The 15782-nt window shown below is 42.7% G+C and overlaps 1 protein-coding gene across 3 annotated transcripts in view; it reads right to left on the reverse strand.

Annotated features, from left to right (window-relative positions):
* MRTFA (myocardin related transcription factor A) overlaps nucleotides 1-15782 on the reverse strand; it is a 200263-nt gene that overhangs the window by 42281 nt on the left and 142200 nt on the right. The window lies entirely within an intron of this gene.

The raw sequence follows: 15782 nt of genomic DNA on the forward strand, positions 1-15782 counted from the left end.
GCAACACCACTTAATGGGACAACTTATTAGGAATTTTTTTAAACTTAAAACTCAATGATCTATACTTCAAATGCCAATGAAACCTAGAGGGTATTATCACTGCACACCATGCATAATGATGATGCATGTCATGGCCTGCATTCAGAGGCTGGGTGAGAAAATGTTCAAAAATTTCACAGAAGGGTCCCATGGACCAAGGACAGTACCCTTACATGATAATTCTTTAATTATAAGGTCCCTGCAAGTCACATCTGAGGGACCTGCCTCTAATAGGAACCATATTACCCTAATATCTGTCTTTCCCATCCATAGAGCCGTTTTTAAGGCCTCCAACATTCATAACTAGGCTTCTGACTAGATCTCAAATCCAGCAGGCCCTAAGTAGAACTTGTCTTTCTCCCAAAACCCTAATCCACTTCCCATTCTTTTTCTCTTTAATGGCATCACTATCCTTCCCAGTACTAATATTAAAATTTCTGAGCCACTTCATCTCCTTCCCCTCTGCTGCTCTCCTATTTTATAAAGTTTTCTGCACTATGCTTTCCCATGCTGCAGTATTAGCTCACTGGCTTGTGTCCTTCCTTGTACTGTGTATCTTCCTTCTAAGTCCCCCCAATGAAGGTTGTCCAATTTACTCTTCCTCAAGTACCATGCACTTTTCCAACTCCTTATTCACTTCACCTGAAAATGTCTACCCTCTTCACCTGACCTTCCCAACTCAGTCCCCAGCATTCAGAATTAGGGCCTTAGGCCTACTGTGAGCTACTTTTTATCTGAAATAAAAGGTATAGTAATATTTTGCCCTGTGTAATACTTACCCTCTGAATATATTTTCTCTCTCCTGCCAGTTTATACCCTCTTGGAGGGCAGGAAATATATCTTATTAATGTATGCCCCCCCCATAGCACTTGATACACCGTAGGCATTTAATAATTGTTTCTTGAATTGAACTGAATCTCAAAATGATGATACATACAGTCTAAGAAATCTAATCAGGAGGTTATAGCTATAATTATATATTTTCTTTCTTTTTTCTTTTACAACTTAACACTGTTAAAAGCAAAGCCTTGCAGAATAAAATAGGTATAAACAGCGATAGCCACTCTAGTAGCTAATATTTACAGGCTATATGCTCTGTGCCAGACACTGTTCAACGTACTTTCATGTTTTAACTCGTTTACTCTTCAAAACCCCCTATGGCAAGAGGAGTATTATTAATCCTATTTTACAGATAAGGAAAATGTGCCCCAGAAAAATTAAGTAATTAACCTAAGGTTATTTCACTAATAAGAAGTGTAACAGGATTTGAACCCAAGCATTCTGATTCCAGACCCTGGGCCCCTTACTCTCTGCTTCTCCAGGGTCTTCTGGAACCCTGTGCTGTTGAGATAACAGGCATGGAATGTGATCACCTGGGTTCATTCTCTGGAGAGAGACAAAAGGTCTGAGGAAAACAGATACTTCAGGCCAGGGTCAAAGACGTTTGGGTGATCAACTTCAATAAAACAAATTTAAATGAATCTAGGAACTTGATTTCAGAATAAATTATAACCTCAGATCAGTAACAATAACAATTATAATAATAAAATACAAATAATAATAGTTAGAAGTTAAGTGTTGCTGAGACAGCCCTGTGTTAAGTAACTGACAGGTTTTTAACTTATTTAAAAAAAAAAAAAAAAAAAAGGCCCTGTGACTAAAAGTGTGGGCACTTAATACTAACTAACCCATATGTCTCCTTAGATGAAAGAAAGAAGTGCCAGCAAGATAAAGAGGGGAAAAGGGCAAATATCTGTCATTTTCTATAGTAGTTCTAACGCCACTGTAAGATGAGCTATTAGAAAAGTATAAAATACAAGAAATTAATTTGATTTCAGATAATATGAAAATCTAATGTAATTCAATAAGTCTGAACACCTCAAAGAAATGAGAACTATGGCTGTTGGCCAAGAATAATTTTGAAATATCAATCAGCAACCCTCCAAAAAAAAAAACCCCAAACATATACAGGTAAGGCCACAGGACTATTTTATGCAAGCTTCTGGATTAAAAAAAACTTCTTGCTTCATGAAAGCAAAACTTTGAGTCTATGATTCAAGTTTTTTATGGAGAGCAAAGTAAAAATCTTTTTAAGCTTTATATTTTAAGAACTCTAGTTCAAAGAGGAAAGTTTACTGAATAAACCTTTTCCATCTCTAAAACTAAATGAAATTAAAGTTTAGTTATTTGAAAATTCCATCTTGTCCCTCTCAGTGGGTTAACTTGGGTTAACTCCAAATTCCATGCTTATCTGAAATGTGACCAAGTTCCCCATTCAAATAACAGAAGTTGCCCTGCATCAGTATTATCTTGGGTATCACAACTTGATTGTAGGTATGTCCTGTTTTATACATTGCATAACCCTCTCCTACTAACTCTAACAATCTTTATAAGGAGGGTGAAAAGACCTAAGCAGTAAACTCAGAATTATGGTAGTCAACCTATACTTTATTTTATACTTTATCTGATTGCCTCTGTGTGTGTGTGTTGTGTATACATACAATGATCCTTTTTCTAAGATTTCAACTACAAAGAAATAAATTATTTATATGAATATCCTCTTTAATATATCTTACTCTCTCTTAATTTAAACACTAAATATAATGCTTTTATGTTTCCAGATCTTAAGGATTATTCATTTTAGAAGAAATCATTTAGTAACTCACTTTCAGTAAATAACATTACAAGGCATATGCTCTGTATTAGCTGCAGAAGGTACCCTAATCAGAAGTATATTTCAGAGGCCATACATTTAATGCACATCCACCCTCACCAAGAATTACCCAACACTAGTTCAAATTAATATTTTCACAGACAGTGCTAGACCAAGGAGATGCAAAAAGTAAGAACTGAACGAAATCTCTCTGTTTAACATACATCAACATTTAGTTTTCTTCTCCACTCCCCAAATCAATAAAAACTAAACAAAAATACCTACTTGTGTACAAGTCTTTCTATGTTCACTGTTATTGAATTCCACAAGTTTAATATATCATCTGTTTCTAAGTGGTTCTGTGCGAGCAGCCTATATATAGATGAGCAGATGTCTTTAAAGCTAATGGATGGTAAATCAACTGAGTTGCCTGCCAGAAAAGGATTGGAATGAAAAGAAAAGAAACTGGGCCATAAAGAGGAAATAATAAAGTTTTCCACCTGTTTCAAACAAAAGTGATCAATTGCTATTTGAGTAACTGGCTACTTGAGAAATCAAAGCAAATGAATGAACATCACGTATTTCTGCCCTGTAGGAATATGAAAGCACCTTGATGGTATTCAAGGGGTAATGCCATCAAAACAATCGGGTCAATCAGGACTGGGAAGAAAAAGCAAAATAAGCGCAGTGTTCTCAAGCCCAGCGCTGTGGCTTCCACTCGGGAAGACGGGAGGAGGAACAGTGCGGATTTCAGCCTTAGAGCTTAGCATGCTGATGTTAGAATGTCCACCTTTGCAGCAGTGAATTATACCTACTTTACTGGTGTATTTTATACTTCAGTTTATCCTACATGCCTGAAAAATCATTTAGTGACACCCAACTGTAAAACCACATCACCTATCACTCAGATCCTAAGGCTATTATTCTCTGAACACTCAACTAGCTTAATTCTTAGAATGTATGATTAAAAGTAGGTGAAGGGTGCCCCCAGAAGAGGGTAGTCCTCGTGTTCTACTGTCTGAGTTACTTTACAGCATCACCAAAATAGGAACTGGGAGTTGGGATGGAGAGAGTTCTCCATTCATTCATCTAACACATATTTACTAGACAACTATTGGTATACCTCATTTTATTGCACTTCACAAATATAGTGGGGGGGTTTTTCTCAATCCCTCCCCTTCCCCCCCACAACCTCCCTGACAACTGTGAGCCTGCTCTCCATGCACATATGAGTGAAATCATATGGTACTGGTTGTGTTTCTTATTTTACAAATTGAAGGCAAGACCCTCCACCAGCAAAAGGGATTATGACTCACTTTATTGTGATATTCACTTTATTGCAATGGTCTGGAAGCGAACCCATAATATCTCTGAGGTATGCCTGTGCTATGTGTCAGGCCCTATGCTGGGTACTGGATACACCTGTGGTCTCCGCTCACACAAAGCTTTCAGTTCAATTGGGGTAAAAGACATCAAATCACATATAAATAAGTACAGATTATGATCAATCTTTTATAAGAAAAGAATAAAGGATATTAGAGAGGTCGGACCCTCCTTTAATATTCTGTGATAATTAACTTTTCACATTTCCTCTTTACTGCCATACAGTCAATTGTTTAAGATACTAAAACTCCTTGAAAAACAGAGAGCTCAGTAAGCTGAATGAAAATAAGTAAGAGAAGGCACACAATTTCATTTATTCTTTACACATATTTGCTTAGTTGCTCTAGGGTTCGCACACTAGTTGGTTAGCACATCTATTCAATTCATATTCATCATGCCTTATTCAGATCTTCCTTAGTTCCTTGTCAAAACTTTCCTTAGGCATTCATTCAAGAAATATGAGGGTCTACTATACACACCAGACACTGATTGCTGCTGGGGATACAGTAGTGACCAGACCAATTTAATAGCTGCCTTCAGTGGAGTTCATACTTTTGTGGGGGAAACAACCATCAAATAAGTACTTAAAAGAGTGAAAAGTATTTTCAAACAAAACATACTCAGACACTACATCCTAACTAAGCAGTTTGTTCCCATGATTCAATTCATACATTCAAGTATCTTTTGTACTCTCAAAGCGAGGGTTGAATGCTAGAGATTCATATGTGAATATGACACTGTTCTCATCCTTGTTGAATTTTTAAACCTAATGGGGGAAAAGAGACTCAAATGAGTAATTTACAATGCTATAAGAAAAATACTGTTATCTGTAATACAGAATTTTACTTAAAAAGCCATAGGAAAATTCCATTTTAGTTAATACACATGCAGTACTACTAAAGGTCCCTGCCAAATTCCAATCATCTGGTCTTATGTGTGATACACATATGTGCATAAATAATAAAAAAGTTGATTTCTTAAAAGCAATAAAACTTAAAAGCAATAAAAATTCAAATAGTTATCTATTTTTTTTAGGTGCAAAGGTGATACTAACCAACACTGGAAGTCACAAAGAAAGAGAAACAAGATCCTTTCTATGTGGGGTAAGACTGATGAACATATTAAACAGGGCCTTGAAAAATATTTTATCCTCAGGGTCAGTTTTATTAAAGTTTCAAGTAATTCCCTGATGTCATTCCTAAGAAGTAACATTACTCTGGGCCCCTACTTACTATAAATTCCCACATGCCTTTCCTGATACAGCCTGGAAAGATGCTCCCTAGTTCTCAATCCTTACCCCGTCCTACAGCATCTCTGGATTTTTTTTCTATTTCTTCTATATAATTTCCTCAAACTTTCTAAACTAAGTTTCTCTGATCCTTTTCATGATTAATTTTCTTCCTTCGACTTGGGAAGCGAGCCTGAATGGGTTAGCACAGTGTACTACACCAAAAGTGTATTTTTGGCTTGTGCTTTTAACATAAACAACAGCATTTTAAAGGCTCTACGTATTCTATAATTAGCTCTACCCTTCAGCAGAAGGATTTACTGTCAACCTAACTATGATTTCTGGGGAAAGGGGCAAGCATTGTATACTGAGTTGATTATATGAATATTTTATAAGTTCCAAGTGAATGCAATATACTTACAGAATCAACCTTTAAGTGGAGACCAAAAAACATCAGAGAAAGAATCGAAGACAGGGGAAAGGGGGAGGGGAGGGACGAACTGCAAAAGAAGGGAAAGGAGAACTGTTTCCTTTAGAAAGGTAGTTCTGGAACATGTAGTCAGCGAAGATACACTCTCTGCTCCCAGACTCTAGGCAAGCTAGTATGTATAAAGCAAGACTTGGAGAAAGGAGAAGAATCGCTACGCATCCTATATAATAAAGAGCTAATATGCTAATTAGACCGAACAGCCGAACGACCTCCTGGACGACCTTCTGGACGAAGCCAGAGCTGCGAGGGCCAGCTGAGGCTGCGAGGGGCTGTGAGGGCCGGCCAAGGCTGCACGGGGCTGTGAGGACCGAGCCCCGTGTGCGAATTTCGTGCATCGGAACTCTAGTTCATTGATAAAATTAAATATACAATGGATGTTGAAAGTATGCTCCTGAAATTCTAAGTTGTCAATATGGAAACAGTGGTTAAAGGATCCAGAAAGGTCCATTCGTTTGTTACCAGAGAAAGATGGACCTGCTGAAATTCAAATCTAGATTTAAAACAAACAAAAAGTGGAACTGAGAAAAAGAAAGTGAATTCTCTCTGGGATCCTACTGATTCAGCATCTAAAAATCATATGCAATGTGGTATCTTGGATTGGGTCTTGGAACAGAAAAAGGACATCAATGGGAAAACAGATAAAATCCAAATAAAGTTTGGAATTTGCTTAGTAGTGTACCAATGTTAATATCTTAGTTTTGACAAATGTACCATGGTTATGTAAGATGCTAACATTAGGGGTATATGGGAACTCTCTGTACTATCTGTGCAACTTTTTGTAAGTCTAAAATTATTCCAAAGGAAAAAACTTTACTTAAAAATCCCATGGATTTGATTCTCCTTTTGGAAAGATTTATGAATCAATTACTAAAACATATCAAAGGTCAGGTTTTTTTCAAATTGAAATGTTACCTTGTCTTGTACAGAAAGTTATTATTGATTTCTGTAAATGATTAATTAAAAATAAATAATAATGCACCTTTTCATAAATGCAATTTATAAAATGATTTGTGGCATACACACACACACACACACACACACACACAATCCTCCTATATCCTATATAATAAAAGAGTAATATGCAAATTGACCCTAATGGCAGAATGACTGGGAACTACCAGTCGCTATGACGTGCACTGTCCACCAGGGGGCAGACGCTCAACGCAGGAGCTGCTCACTGGTGGTCAGTGCACTTCCACAGGGGGAGCACCGCTCAGCCAGAAGCCAGCTTATGGCTGGCCAGTACAGTAGCAGTAGCGGGAGCCTCTCCCACCTCCACAGCAGCGCTAAGGATGTCTGACTAAGGGCCTAAGCCGGCAGGTGGACATCACCCAAGGGCTCCTGGGCTGCCAGAGGGATGTCTGATCAGGCCTCAGCCGTCAGTCAGACATCCCCCGAGGGGTCCCAGACTGCGAGAGGGTGCAGGCCGGGTTGAGGGACACCCCCCGCCCCCGTGCGTGAATTTTCATGCACCAGGCCTCTAGTCCTAATATATAAAAACCCTGGGTCCGTCATGACCAGAGGCTCAACCAACCGGAAGTCAGTCCTGCAGTCAACGCTGGGTTGCCGTGGCTGGGTTACGGTGACCCAGCACTGACTGCTGAGGGGCCTGTGAATAAGGCCTGGAGAGAGGCCTGAAGAGAGAAGCAGGGTCTGATCCATAGCCTCTGTGGCAGCTGTTGATCAGCACTTGCCTCTCTCTTTCTCTCCAGGCCTGGCCAGCAGCTGTGCCTCCATTTCTCTCCAGGCCTCCACCAGGGCTGCTGATCTGCCCCGCCTTTCTGATCAGGCCCCGTTGATAGGCCCAGAGACACTGAATGGCATAGAAACCAACCACTCAGAACCAAATCTGGGTGAACTGTGAGGAGCCAGTGGCTGCCTAGGAGGCAGAGCTTTTGACGCTGACTGGCATAGAAACCGACCAATCAGAACCAAATCTGGGTGAACTGTGAGGAGCCAATGGCTGCCTAGGAGGTGGAGCTTTTGATGCTGACTGGCATAGAAACTGATTAATCAGAACCAAATTGGCCAGCAGAGGAGGGCAGTTGGGGGCGAGATTAGGCCTGCAGGGGAGAGCAGTTGGGGGCGAGATCAGGCCTGCAGGGGAGGGCAGTTGGGGGTGAGATCAGGCCAGCAGGGGAGGGGAGTTGGGGGCAACCAGGCCAGCAGGGAAGGGCAGTTGGGGGCGACCAGGCTGGCAGGGGAGGGCAGGTGGGGGTGACCAGACCAGAAGGGGAGGACAGTTGGGGGCGATTGGGCCGGCAGGGGAGCAGTTAGGTGTTAATCCAGCCAGCAGGGGAGCGGTTAGGGGGTGATCAGGCTGGCAGGCAGAAGCGGTTAGGGGCAATCAGGCAGGCAGGCAGGCAGCAGTCCCGGATTGTGAGAAGGATGTTCGACTTCCAGTTTACAGCAGTCGTACATCCCCCGAGGGGTCCCAGATGGGAGAGGGTGCAGGCTGGGCTGAGGGACACCCCCCCACTCAGTGCACGAATTTCGTGCACCAGGCCTCTAGTATATAATAAAAGCCTAATATGCTAAGTGTCCTGTCGTCCATTCAACCAATCAAAGCATAATATGCTAATGATATGCTAAGGCCGCTCAACCGCTCACTATGATGTGCACTAACCACCAGAGGGCAGACAGTCGACTGGCTGACCACTTGCTATGATGTGCACTGACCACCAGGGGGAAGACGCTCTGACCTGTAGTTTAGCTTGCTGCTGGGGTCCGGCTGATTGGGACTGAGCAAGACGGGCCAGACATGCCCTGAGGCCCTCCCGTGGTCCCTTCCTGCATCCCTCCCTGACCCTAATCCTGCACCGATGGGGTCCCTCGGCCTGGCCTGTGCCCTCTTGCGATCTGGGCTGAGGGCCCTGCCCCCCCAAGTGCACGAATTTCATGCACCGGGCCTCTAGTAAACAATAAAGTAATGTTGCAAAGATTTGAAGAGAGGAATTCCTAATTCTCTCTTTTACAATCACAATGTCAATAGTCATCTATAATGAGATTTCAAGTTTAAGTTTTATCAATATGCTCAATCATTCATCCCTTTCACAATTCCATAAATTTCTCTTCCATCTCTATATATAGTGTGTAAATATGAGTTAAATTCTCTCTCAGTCAGCTTCGGAAATTAGAAATAATACCCCCCAAAATGGTAAATATTTTCAATTTAACCTGAATATCATCAGGAATACAGGCAGAAAGATGAGAGATCTTCCTGGTTTGGTAAATCTGGGCTACTTATACATCTATCCTCCTAATTTACAAAGAATAAGCTTATGAAAATTGAACATGAGCTACTAAAATATTCAAAATAAAGGCTCTCTATGTTGTGTAATAATCTATAATAATAAAAGCATAATATGCTAATTAGACCAGATGTCCTTCCTTCCGGACAAAGCCGCAGCAGGTGGGGGCCAAGGCAGAGGTGGCAGAAGCCCCTGGCCGCTATGGTGGCGGGTGGGGGCCGGGTCCAAGGCCCTTGCACAAATTTCGTGCACTGGGCCTCTAGTTACTTATAAAATGGTAAAAACACACCTGCATCATTTTGTTTAATTCTTAAAACAAGGCTTGTGGAAGACACTATTATTATCCTATTTGTAGATGAGAAAATTGAGCATTAGAGAGATGAAGCAACGTGCCCAAGATATCTAACGCAATCTACAGCCTGAGCCCTCAACCACTATTAAATGTGGCGCTTCTCCTTTCATAAAACACACCAGTTCCCTGTGTTTAAAAATGACACTAGCCAAAACCGGTTTGGCTCAGTGGATAGAGCATCAGCCTGCGGACTGAAGGGTCCCAGGTTCGATTCCGGTCAAGGGCATGTACCTTGGTTGCGGGCACATCCCCAGTGGGAGGTGTGCAAGAGGCAGCTGATCGATGTTTCTCTCTCATCGATGTTTCTGACTATCTATCACTCTTCCTTCCTCTCTGTAAAAAATCAATAAAATATATATTTTAAAAAAAAAATGACACTACACTAACAGTGCTATCTGCATGACATGGCTAGAAAAGACCTATATACTTACTAACTAGGAGAAAATCCAGGTGATTTCAGTGAACAGTATTTGACATTTCACAACTCTACAATCGGAAAAGAATTCTTATATTTAAATTCCAAAAGGAATAGGAACTCTAACAGGGTAACAATGGTCACAAGTAAAGGTCATTTAGAGGGACTTATCCCAGAGATAGGAGACAGTATGAAAGGTTACAAGAGAATGTCACAGGCCTACTTGCCACTTGGTTCTCAAAGCAGGAACATCCACACTGCAAAGGCAAAGAGCCCAGGTCCCGGGTGCCTGCCAGCAGCCAGAGGGAAGCCCGGGTCCTGGGTGCCAGAGGGAAGCTGGTGCCTTTCTGCATTCTGTCAGGGTTCTTCCCTGGTACTAGGGAAATTCTAGGTTAATTCATTAATTCATTTACTGAACTAATATTTATCATGCACCTATTATATGCTAGGCACTGTGCTAGGTGATGTAGCAGTAAAATGGGCACGTTGCTTCATCTCTCTAATGCTCATTTCCCAGCATTTTCCTTGCCCTCACAAAGCACGTTTTAGTGGGAGAAACATAACAAATATATATATTATAATTTTTGGTGGTACATTATGTGAAGAAAAATACAGTGTAATAAGAGAATATAGAGAGTGACTGAGGGTGGTAATTTCAGACAGAGTACACAGGGAAGACCTCTGAGTAGACAGATGACTCTTAGGTAGAAACCTAAATAGTATGATAAACCATGAAAAGATCTGAAGAAATAGCAAATGCAAAGGCACTGAGGTGAGAAAAGGCTTATATTGAGAAAGAAACTCAGATATAAAATGAGGAATTTAATATGCTGAATTCCTACATTATGCAGTCACACTGGATTGGGTGTACTACTTCAGTGATTCATTTTCATTTAATCTCAACAGCTAGCTGAACTATGTATTACCTTGATTTTATGGATGAAGAAACAAAGGTTCAAAGAGATTAAGTAACTGTTTGCACAGCTAATAAGAGGCAGAGCCAGTGTTCAAACACAGATTGACCTAATACCAAAGTCAATGCTTTTTCTACTATTTAATCCCAGAATCACAGCAAAAAATATTAATAATCTATAATAATAAAAGCGTAACATGATAATTAGACCAGACGTCCTTCCAGACAACCTTCTGGATGAAGCCTGGTCTGCAAGGGAAGCCCAGGTTCCGGGTGCCTGCCAGCAGCCAGAGGGAAGCCCGGGTCCTGGGTGCCTGAGGGAAGCTGGTGCCAGCAGCTGGGGGAAGGAAGGCCTACTCTTGCACAAATGTTCATGCATCTGGCCTCTAGAATATATGTAGAAACCAAATGACCAGCCAACAGGCCAATGGTCTGATTGACCGACTGGTAGCTATGACGTGCACTGACCACCAAGGGGCAGACACTCAACGCAGGAGCTGCCGAGCTGTGGTGACTTCACAGCTGCGGTTCTCAGGTGATGCACCCAGAACCACAGAGGAGGGAGCCCGATTCTGGGTGTGTCACCCGAGAACCCCCTCTCGCAATCCGGGATCACTCGGGGGATGTTGGAGAGCCGGTTTCGGCCTGATCCCCGCAGGCCAGGCTGAGGGACCCCACCGTTGCATGAATCCATGCACCGGGCCTCTAGTTATAAATAAATAAATAAATAAATAAATAAATAAATAAATAAATAAATAAAACTCTAGAAATAAATAAATAAATAAATAAATAAATAAATAAATAAATAAATAAATAAAACTCTTTCCCACATTCTCAAAAATCTGGGGCTACCATTTCATTTCAGGTAACTGCTCATCTCCACCTTGGGGAAAAGAAGTCACTTCCTTCTCTAACTGCAGCAGACAGATCTCAAACAGCCAGCTGCTTCAATGTCATGAGTCCCTATTCTGAGGATCAAAAGACAATGCTCAAATAACATCATCGCATGAGATTGAGCATAACATGTACCTGTGCCCGATGTATGAATGGGGTGAAGATACACTGGGAATGTCATTCCTTTAAACTGGCAGGGCCCTCTCAGGGATCCCTCCAAAGTCAAAGGCACCAGGGACAGCATTTTCCCAGCTGCATTCGTTCTGTACATTTGCCCAAAAAATATGGGCAGTCTTGAATCTCATTTGCTATTCCCTGCTGGTATTACTGATGATGACTTTATACCAGGGGTGGGCAAACTTTTTGACTCGAGGGCCACAATGGGTTCTTAAACTGGACCGGAGGGCTGGAACAAAAGCATGGATGGAGTGTTTGTGTGAACTAATATAAATTCAAAGTAAAGGAGCGGAGGGGAGAGCAAGAGAACCCTCCGCTCTTTCGGCTCCGCGGGCCGGATAGAACAGCTGAACGGGCCGGATCCGGCCCGCGGGCCGTAGTTTGCCCACAGCTGCTTTATACTCATCTTTGTTGAGGGTAGGAGAAGGTTAGCAGATTTAGAACCTGGAAAAGGGTAGTTACTCCACAGCAAGCCAGAAGTGACTAAAAATTTTCCCCTAAAACTACATTGGAGTACTTACTCTTTCTATAGCTTTATAATATGGACTTGAAAAACATATAGCATGGTAGAATAATCAGTACTAACTCTCCTGATAGGCTTTCTTATCTATCTATCTACCTATCTACCTACTTACCTACTTATTTACTAGTATATCTTCACTCCAGGATATGTTTAATATGTTTATTGATTTTAGAGAGGGAGGGAGGGATAGACGGAGGGAGGAGGGGGGGAGAGACAGAAACATCGATCAGTTGCCTCTTGTACTTGCCTCAACCAGGTATCGAACCCACAACCTACCTATATGCCCTGATCAGGAATCAAACCTGAAACCTTTTGGTGTACAGTATGACCCTCCAGCCAACTGAGCCACCTGGTCAGGGTTAGGTTTTCCGGTTTAGTTTCTTGATGTTTTTGAAATTAATTTACAGTGTTTGTATTAATGACATTTCATTTAACTGACATTAAGAAAAATAAAAATGTAAATTCTGATAAAAATAATTTTTAAGTTAGAAGTAATTTTTCTAGGGGAAGGATTAGGGAGCAGAAAGGGTTTTAGAAATTAAAATTTTGGCCAAATGGGTTAAAAATACACGCACACGTGCACACTCACACACACACACACACAATCTAAAAGTTCTTCAAATGTTTATGTGTATAGTACTCTATGGGTATGTAAAGAAAAAAACAATAATTTCTCACCCTCAAATCCTAGCTGATATAAAATTTTATGTATTTGTCTATAAAATTTTGGTAAAGGCTACAGCTAAGTTTTTCTTCTTTATAGAATGAAATTCATAAAATTAAACTTCACACAGCATATGAAGTGTGAAAGTCTATTAGCTAAAATTATTGGGTTAAAATTCTCAAGTCTATCCTATCTAATAAAAGAGTAATACGCAAATTGACCATACCTCCACTACACCCACAAGCCACGCCCACAAGCCAATCAGGAGCGGATATGCAAATAAACCCAACCAAGATGGATTCGGCCACGGAGAGCAGGAGGGAGGCTTGAGTTTCCCCGGCAATGGAGGAAGCCACGCTTTCCGCCTGCCCTTGCCGGCCTAGGCCTCCATTCAATTCTACAAAGTTTCAACGATAGAAGATAAATAAATCCCAACAAAAATGGCAGCAGCCAAGGAGCTGGAGAGAACAGGAGGCTAGGGTTGCCCCTGGCGATGGAGGAAGCCAAGCTTCTGCAGTCCTGGCCAGCCTAGGCCTCCACTCCAGGCTACAAAGTTTCAATTGTAGAAGATAAATAAATCCCAGATACCAGGGCCTCCGCTTGGGTCGCCGGGGGGGCATGGCTGGCCTGCAAACCACCACAGGCCCCTCGCCCAGGTCGCCCCATGCCCCAAGGGAACCCCCACCCTGATCCGGGACACCCTTCAGGGAAACCAGCTGGCCCCCACCCATGCATCAGGCCTCTATCCTATCTAATAAAAGAGTAATATGCAGATTGACCATCACTCCAACACACAAGATGGCTGCCCCCATGTGGTCAAAGATCCTGCCCCCATGTGGACACAAGATGGCCACCACAAGATGGCCAGCAGGGGAGGGCAGTTGGGAGGGACCAGGCCTGCAAAGGAGGGCAGTTGTGGGCGATCAAGCCTGCAGGGGAGGGCAGATAGGGGTGACCAGGCCAGCAGAGGAGGGAAGTTGGGGGTGACCGGCCTGCAGGGAAGGGCAGTTGGGGGGGACCCAGGCCTGCAGGGGAGAGCAGTTGAGGGGGACCAGGCCTTCAGGGGAGGGCAGTTAGGGGCAAACAGGCTGGCAGGGGAGCAGTTAGGCATCAATCAGGCTGGCAGGGGAGTGGTTAGGGGGTGATCAAGCTGGCAGGCAGAAGCGGTTAGGGGCAATAAGGAAGGCAGGCAGGCGAGCAGTTGGGAGCCAGCAGTCCTGGATTGTGAGAGGGATCGGGCCTAAACGGGCAGTCGGACATCCCTCGAGGGGTCCCAGATTGGAGAGGGTGCAGGCTGGGCTGAGGGACACCCCCCCCCCGCCCCCTCTCCACGCACGAATTTCGTGCACCGGGCCTCTAGTTATAATATAGCAGCCCATTTAACTACAGGATTTCCCCACTCCCATCCCCTAGATTAAGTAAAGACATCTTAAAAGTAAATGTACATGTAACTGTAAAGGAGTTCATGTTGTTAGAACTGCAACTTTATATTTCCTGAAGTTTGTGTGGTTGAATTTGCAAGTGGAACATTTCATTACTGCAGGTTTTGCTCAAAATTTTACGAAACAAACCTGCATTAAGTTAAAGCAGAACTGAAATCAATGCCTTTTCTGGCCACTTCAGGAATGATTTCCAAATATTTTCCTATCACAGAATTCTCCTTTTTATTTTGATGTTTGGCTACTTCAACACACACCATGGGTGGAGGGAACATTCAAGCTCTAAAGCTAAAAAAAAAAAAAAAAGTAGAATGCAAAGTGATCAAACTATTACTCAGTTACCACATACCACATTTTTCTAGCGTAATTTTGAGTGAAACAGACAGTGCCACACCTATCAGCAGAATGCTTATTTTTAAAATGTTCTGATAGTAGCTTGCCGTTTCCCTCTTCCTGCATTTTCAAATTATCCCAGTATTAACATCCCTCCCTAAGAAGCCACAGGATAGTTGTTTCAGAAAAAATGCATTAGACTTGTCTGATACCCTGTGTGACACAAGCAAGCCCCATCTTTTTGTGGCTTTTCTGCCTCTCCCAGCCATGAAAACAGCCAGAACTACAGCAACAGCTGGGGATCATTAAACCGACAGAAATAGCTTAGGAGACTCCATTGGTGTGAGAGGGGGGTGGGGTTGGGGAGGAGAGTATCAGATTTTAAAAAATCAAAAGGGCAACAGGAAGGGGGCGGGGAGAAAAGGTGAAGCCTAAGGAGTGTGTCATACCCAATTTTCCTTTACCCATTGCAAAGGGATTCACTGAAGCAAATGAAGGCACAAGTGACTACAGTCTAACTTGCCTAGCCCCCCACCTATTCTTGGATGGAAGGTTTAGTCAAACCTAAAAATGTGGGTCAGTGAAGACAGGCTGGGGTGGGAGGGGAGCAGAGTTGTGGCATCTCAAAGGCTAACCTTGGGTCATCCCAGTCTGGAGGAATCACTTGGAGGGTGGGAGTCAGTTCTGGGGCTCTGCTGACGGTAAAAATCAACTCCAAGATGGGGTAGGGGCAAAGGATGTAAGGATATATGCCAACCCCTAAGTGGACTCAGAGACCAACCCAGTCCCAAGGCATTCCCTCAACTGGAGAGGACCAAACACTAGATGAAACGCAGGCTCTCCGGGTTGTTCGTGCCAGAGAACAGCCATGCCTTCAGTGCCAGCTGTGTAACCTGGCAGGCTTCCGAAGGTCAGTACAGGAATGTGCCATCTTCCTGGCCCACTGCCCGAGTGTGATCAGCACATATCTGGTGCCCCAGAGGAGCTTTAATCAGATCACCCCATGGGAGTGAGATTGCATAGCCTGA

Source organism: Plecotus auritus (genome assembly GCF_963455305.1).
Source record: "Plecotus auritus genome assembly, chromosome: 3".
In the NCBI taxonomy this organism is placed as follows: Eukaryota; Metazoa; Chordata; class Mammalia; order Chiroptera; family Vespertilionidae; genus Plecotus; species Plecotus auritus.